We start from the raw sequence: 7,960 nt of genomic DNA, 5'->3' as shown, positions 1-7,960 counted from the left end.
TTTTTTTTTTTTGCAGTTTTTGGCTAGGGCTGGGTTTGAACCCGCCACCTCCAGCATATGGGGCCAGCACCCTACTCCTTTGACCCACAGGCACCACCAATGTTACTGAATATTTTATTATGCACTTATTGACCATTCATTTATCTTCCTATGATAATGCCCTTTGCCTATTTTTAATATAATTTATTTTAAATTATATTATCTTCATTATATATTCTGGATATAATTCATTTTGTAGGTTTATAAGAACTATTGCTTCCAGCATATTTGACTGTTGCTTTAATAACATCTTTTGAGAAGAAAATTATTTAAGTGAAGTCTACAATATTAATTTTTATTTTATAGTTAGTGCTTTCAGCATCCTGTCTAATCATCTACATCTACCAATATCCAAAAGATATTGCTCCCTCCCATATTTTCTTTGGAAAGGTTTGAATTATGGATTTTTAAACTTAGGTTTATGATCCATATGAAATTAATAGATATGAATATTTTCATGCAAATAAACAATATTTTTGTTTTTATGATATTTTCCATAAAAAAGTTTTTTGTAAAAAAAATTTCTTTACACATCTAATTACATTGGAACATTGGTTGAAAATCAAGTGAACATATATGTTTTATATCCATTTCAGGTCTTTTTCCAGTAGTCAAATTAATTTTTTAAGCTGTACCACATTGTCTTAATCACTGTATTTCTATGATAATGTTAAAATACAGTTACATTGGTCTTCAAAATTGCTATTTTCAGTATTTGGATGCTATACATATTTCATTTCTTTACATAAATTTTAGAATCACTTGATAAATTACTTTTTGTGATTACAAAGGAATTGGTGGGACTTTAGAAATAATTTGAAAATTGACATCAAAATTGAGTACTCTTATCCATAAATATAGTTATCTGTCTATTATTTGGGGTCTTTTGTTTCTCTCAACCACATTTTATAGTTTTCTTTGTAGATGTTTTACACACTGTTTATTAAATTACTCTTTAGTAATTTATTAACTTTTGAGCTATTTTAAAATTACTTTCCGATTCAAATATGACATGAAGATAGCGTCTAGTCTCCACAACCAGCTAAAGCCAGATTTTAAGCCCTATTCAAAATAATAATAATAAAATAAGTATTATAAATCCATTCTGAATTTTCCTTTAAACTCCTCTTTTCAATAATGTCTAATTTAGATCATGGATAGCATGCAGCTTCAAAATAATATTTTTAACGAATAATTAAATTCCTACCAATTCAAAACAATATTCTGCATAATAACCCATGAATGTAGCAGAGGATTTCTAAACTTATTAAGTGGCCTTGACTTTTATGAAATCAAAATATCTTAATCTTCAAAAAGTTATAAATGCCTATTATTATCTATCAAAAGAAGGGATACTTAATCTCTAAATTTGAGTCCCTCTTCTAAAGGTGTTTTAGCCTAAAATCTATCAGGGAGGAAACAATATTACTGCCCATCCAGATTCATCTGCCTACGAGGAAGCCAGTACCCAGAGATGCAGGGTTTTACAGCATCAGTTTCCAGCAGAGAATTTACTCTGCATAGCACTATGCGGGGAGAGGAAGCCAATACTCAGAGATCCAGGGTTTACAGAAGAGAGAGAATTTATTCTACATAGCACCATGCAGGGAGATGGGAGGAATTTCTCAAATCTGCCTCCCTGACAATTGGAAATGTTGTCACAATCTCCCTCTGCTGAGTGTTTGGTCTCAGAAATTAGAGGAGTGAATTCATAAACCATGCGAATAAATGAGAGGACAGATTTTGTTGATAGATAAAAGATTATCTAGGTAAGGAATCTTCCTTTGCAGCAAAGGGGGGACCCAAGTGGGTAGTTCATTTGGGCCTTTTGTTTGTGGGGTTATATATTGCTTTTTCTATCCTGCAGGCAGGGGGTTTGAGGAGATGGAATGCATGTCTAGAATATTTCCCAGCATTTGGCACCAGAGGTCTGTGGGCACAAGTTCATTTCAAAACTGCCTCAGGGCAGAGAAATGCAGTCCGTGCAGTCTTTCCTTCAGGTAAGCTCTCCTCTGCTCTGGGAAGGAGTGATCAGGCCAGTTTTCTGTGAGTGTTCAGGGAATGTGGCTGGCAAAGAAGCTTTGTGCCCAGAGACAGGGTCTGTGATGACACTGATTTCCAGGCCTATTTAGTCCCCCGTCTAGCCCTCCTGTATCAAGGAGATGGTACGGGGGTGGGGGTGGGGGTGTTTGTTGTTTGTTTGCTTATGTTTTGAGAAAGAATCTCACATCTCACTATGTCACCCTTGGTAGAGTGCTATGGCATCACAGCTCACAGCAACCTCAAAATCTTGGGCTTAAGCAATTCTCTTGCCTCAGTTTCCCAAGTAGCTGGGACTACAGACACCCACCACAACACCCGGCTATTTTTTTTGTTGCAGTTGTCATTGTTGTTTTAGCTGGCCCTGGGCTGGTTTTGAACCACCAGCCCAGCTGTATGTGGCCAGCACCATAACCACTGACCTAGGCGCCAAGCCAAGGAGACAAGGTTTTTAAGAATAGTTTGACAGGCAGGAGATTGAGTAATTAGGTTTAGTAATTAGCTCTGTTCAGGGCAAAATTACAGGGGTGTGGACATCATTATAGGGGTCAGGAAATTATTTTCTTGTTTTGCTTTAGCTCCTGGAATCAAAATTTCAGTCAAATTGGGTTCTTGGAATAGGCTGCTTATCTGGGCAGGGCCTAGAAGACATCTTAGAAACTACTTTAAGGCTCCAACTAATCTACATAGTAAAGTTAAGAATATTTACAACTACCCAATAGGTGGAGAAAGTTAAGAGCCATTATAACCACCAACCGGAATTAAAGAATGGACAAGTGACTATTGTCAAGCAAATGAGGAGACAATGGTAGTTATTAACACTATTTTTTAGCTAAGCCTGTTTCTTCACAGAGTTTTGGGGTCCTTTATCTAGTTCTTACCATGCCCCCTTTCATCAATTTATAAGGGTGGGTTTAGTATAGGGTGACCAGACTTCCCAATTTTGGTGGGACAGTCTTGCTTTTCAACAATTTGTCCCCGTGGCCTGCGGCATTTTAAAAAAGTCCCGAGTTTTGGAAAGAATGCAGGAAGGGGCTGGAGAACAAGAAGGGAATATACGGTTTTCAGCTGCCATGTGGCTATTTCACCAGAATATGAGTTTTATATTATTTTTGTTAATTTTATAATGTTAAACTGTAATAAATAATTGCTGAGAAGTGATTATTGAGAACTGCTTATCAAAGTTTGCCTTGTTGTCAGGTCCTGCCCTGCGCCATCCCCTGCCCCGGGCCCCTGCCCCGGTCCCCTGCCCCGGGCCCCTGCTCCACCCCCTAGCCATGTTGTCCCACCGTACAGATGTTAAAATCTGGTCACCCTGTTTAGTAGAAGAGTTATGCAAGCAATATAATATTGAGACAATTTTGGGGAAGCATTTATGAGAATTCTAATGACTGAAATAATAGTTTCTTTCTAGATTTGTGTTCCATTTTCTGCCAATAAAATGTATCATCCCTTTTGCTTTTACTTCAGCAAGATATTTGTTTGAAAGCTTTATGGATTTTTCTATAATATATCTCTAATTCTTATTCAGAAGCATTCTCAAGTATTTTTCTACAAAGACATTCTTTGTTCAATTAATTTTGGCTCTAAGACTTACTTTTCAATTCTTTTTTATATGAACTACTTGTATTATTTCTCCATTTTGTTTCCTATATGCTTTAAAATCTTATGAAATATGCAGTTATGTGTTACAGATTTCATTTGATAAAGGTATTAAACTAAGATCTTTGTATTATTAACTAGACCTCTGAAGAATATTTTTTACTATTCTTTTATATCCATTACATCATGATTGCTTTTATTATATTCTCTTTCTTTTCCTAAGACCAGCTTTTTCGACCTTGATTCTATTTCTCTTAGCACAAAATATAGTTTTATTTCCAGATTTCTGAGTCCCTTTAGTAGAAATGTGAAACCCTCGATTATTAGGAATTATTAACCAATACAGATATATTCACTGGTTTACTCACAGGAATAAAAGTCATAAGACCTGGTATAAATCACAAATGCAATATTTTTTGTTATTGTTGTTATATGGTCCTGTTATAGTTTTCCTACTCATGGCTGGACAAGGATCCCCATTTGGGGGGCCTGCCTGAGCTCAGGGACCAGTCACATCACAGACCCAATTTCTAAGCACAAACAGGCTCATAAAAACCAGCCTGACCAGTATCTCATCTGGGCTGCCCTTCCCAGAACTGGAAACATACCCTAAAGAGGAGGCTGCCCCTACCTGGAGCAGAGAACACACCCCAGGGCAGAAGGGCAGTTTTAAAATTAACCAAACAGTTGTAACAGTCTGTCTCCTCAAACCCGTGCCCACAGAATAGGAAAGGCTGTATACAAACCACTAGACAGAAGGCACAAATGGGGTTCCCACTCAGGTACCCCATTCACTGCAGGAGAGGCTTCCTTATCTATCCATCAATAAAAATCCGTCCTTTTGCTTACTCACATGGTCTGCTGGTTCATTCTTTGAGTCTCTGAGACCTGGCAGAGAGAGAAAGATTTCAGCTCTAGTTTAGGAAAATTAATTTAAATTCCAATCTCCGCTTCTTTCAACTGTAAAATGGGGACACTATGGGTATTACATGTGTACCCTACCTACTTCCAAGTAATATCTTAAGCATCAGATGGTGTGATATACATGAAAGCAATTTGCTAAACTAAATAGCACTTCAAATTGCTTCTCTCTAAGAAAGCACTCATCACAATGTGTGGTAATTATCTGTTAACTTGTCTGTCACCCCCTTCTAAATCACTTCCTCCTTGAAGGAAAGATGAATGAATGAAAATGTAAATTACAAGTTACAGAGCCAATGAGAATGTCATACATAGTACTTGAAATCTAAAAGATTTTTACCACTTGCTGTGCTTTCACAATCAGTTGTTTCTTGCTTAAACTTAGCAAGAATTTGTATTTCTGAGCCTACTGTCCTTTGCTTTTTATTTTTACTTCTTTTCTTAAATATAAATTGAGAAAGAGTTGAATGAGAGATCATAGGGTTATAAAAACTTTGCTGTTATAGACAATAGCACATATATAAGAGAAGAAATGTAAGTAACTAATAACTGAAACCAAAAGCAAGGATTTAAACCTAATTTACTTAATTAAAATATGATTTTTACATTAAATGCCTTTTGTAAACATTAACTAATTTGCCACATTAGAGTTTTATGGGAAGTATTTATGGATGTAGCAATTGTTAATATTAAAATTAAGGATATTTGGGTAAAAAAGGAATTATGTAATTTATACTGGCACAAAGGCACTCATTTCTGCTTTGGGGTTTTGATACTTTGAAAGTCTGCTTCAATCACTATCCTTTGATATGTATAGAAAACATGTTTGTGGCTTGGTGCCCATTGCTCAGTGAGTAGGGTGCTGGTCACATACACCGAAGCTGACAGGTTTGAGCCCAGCCTGGGCCTACTAAAAAACAATGACAACTGCAACCCAAAAATAGCCGTTCACTGTGGCAGGCACCTGTAGTCTCAGCTGCTTGGGAGGCTGAGGCAAGAGAATTGCTTAAGCCCAAGATTTTGAATGCCACAGCCCTCTATCCAGGGTGACAAAGTGAGACTGTGTCTCAAAAAAGAAAACATTTCATGAGGTATGTCAATGGACAAATAGTTGCCTAATTTATTTTAAGGTTTCATAGTGTTTTATTATAAAATCTTACTCTCATTGTAATAAATAACATCATATATATATGTATATATGTACATTTATACACATATATTATATGTATATATGTATACATGAATATATTATATATTACATTATATATAGTATAGAATTATATCATATATTATATATATATTATATAGTATATTATATAGTATATATAAATTCTAATTCTTCTCTTTTGCTTCAGGGAGTAGGGGAGAAAGCCCAGGAAAGAGTATGTAGCACAGGAAATATCTGTGGTTTTGAGTTGCACAAAGTAGGTATCAACTTTTATTGTAATATTATTGCTTTGGCAAAAGTAACTGGTATATGTCCACAGAGACCTTAGCTAGAAAGAAGCAGGTGTGAGTACACAAAGAAATAGAGTAATTATATGCAAATATAAATATTAAATCATCTCTTTTACTTTTTAATAATCAAATAATCATTCGATATGTTTTGTCCCAAGCACTGTGCTAGACAATATGGTTCCAAGATCAGTATAGCTATTCCCAGTGCTCCTTGCCTTTACAGATGTGATATCTAATAAAGTTGAGAGTCAGGGTGAGAAAGAGCCAGAATTGTGGGTAGAAAGTTTATAGTTTGAACACTCAAGTAAGCCCTCATATATAAACACAAATCTTTCCTGGTTGCCTTTGCACTGGTCAAATTAACTATTACCCATGAAAAAAAGAATTTGGCATAAAGTACAGATCACAAGATTAGAGTCATTAATTTATTTGAAATCATGACTAATTCTTTTATTTACATAAAGTATATTTAAAAGTAGAGACTTCAATCTTTGTATGAATTGAATTCTGTTTCTTTTTTAGGATAGTGGATTTAAAACTATACTCAATTTTTTATGCAAATTAGTCCGAATACAATCACTGTGCGTGTAACATTCCTAGCTTCACCACTTTGTACGTGTCCTTAGAAAAAGTCAGTAACTTACGGTCTCCACTTTCTCACTCTAAAACAAATTTAACAATGCTACTTAGTGCGTGGGATGCTTGAGTTTTATTATCTGTTTGCTTTAATATTCATTAAAATGTTGCTGAATGTAAATCTCCAAGGAGATTAGTGCCTGGGCAAGACTGGATGCTCAAGGAATGTGCACTGCAGTCTAATCACTGCTGCTCATCTTACCATTCAGTGCACACAAGTGCATTGACAGACACATCCTTCAGCCTTGATCTTTTTCTTCTGCCTTCTGACTGCAGGCATGTAAGTGAGCAGAGAAGTCAAAAGGTAACCCACAGACATGGGGTCCATGCACAGAAAACTGGGATGACTACACTAATAAATGTTAACCCTCACATGTGTCAGTTATTAGAAATATCAGACAGTATCCTGCAGTAGAGCAAGAATCATGTTTGTGAAATGTAATTATACAATCATAAATGCTGGGGACTTTTATAACATGATGATCATAATAGTCAACAATCCTGCAATGTATTGAACCCATGTCTGAGGCCACGTCTAAGCCTATTAAGAAGTTAAAGAGCAAAACCTTGAGTTGTGTCAGTGAAGAACAGAATCTGGTGGAATGACCTAGTAATATAATTTCATGTTCTTATACATTGAAAGGGAATTGCTAGTTAGAATTTGTCCTGTGACTTTTCTCTAACCTTAGACAGTCAATACATTTATACAACTGCTCTTACTTTCATGACTCAAAGTGGAGGTGGAGACAATTTGCAAATCAAATGTGGCCAGAAGTAGGTTCAATAGTCCCTTTCATTGGAGCTTAATGGACTCCCTCAAGTAGCACCAGGTCCATTTATGCATAGTGGCCATGTAGAAATAGTAGTACTGACATAAAAATGAACATGATAAAAGGCTCTATATGCAGAATCTGGCAAGTCACAAAAGACATAATTTTTTTCAAGGAAGCACTCAGCTCTCCACCATGGGACATAGACAAAGATTACTGAGGGATAATACTGTGTTGTCAAGAAGTAGATGGCAGAAAATGTACTCAGCCCTACTATGAAACTAATTTATAGCTTTCATAGGAAAACTATAACCCAATTTAAGCCCAAGAATACGGGGAAAGGGGAGAGGGAGGGGAGGGGAGGGGGGAGGATGGGTGGAGGGAGAGTGATTGGTGGGACCATGCCAATGGTTCATCTTACAAGGGTACATGTGAATCTTTCTAAATATAGAATATAAATGTCTTAACACAATAACTAAGAAAATGCTATGAAG

Source organism: Otolemur garnettii, unplaced genomic scaffold (assembly GCF_000181295.1).
Source record: "Otolemur garnettii isolate 467f Iridium unplaced genomic scaffold, OtoGar3 scaffold00004, whole genome shotgun sequence".
Lineage (NCBI taxonomy): Eukaryota > Metazoa > Chordata > Mammalia > Primates > Galagidae > Otolemur > Otolemur garnettii.
Note: the sequence above shows the minus strand (reverse complement) of the source record.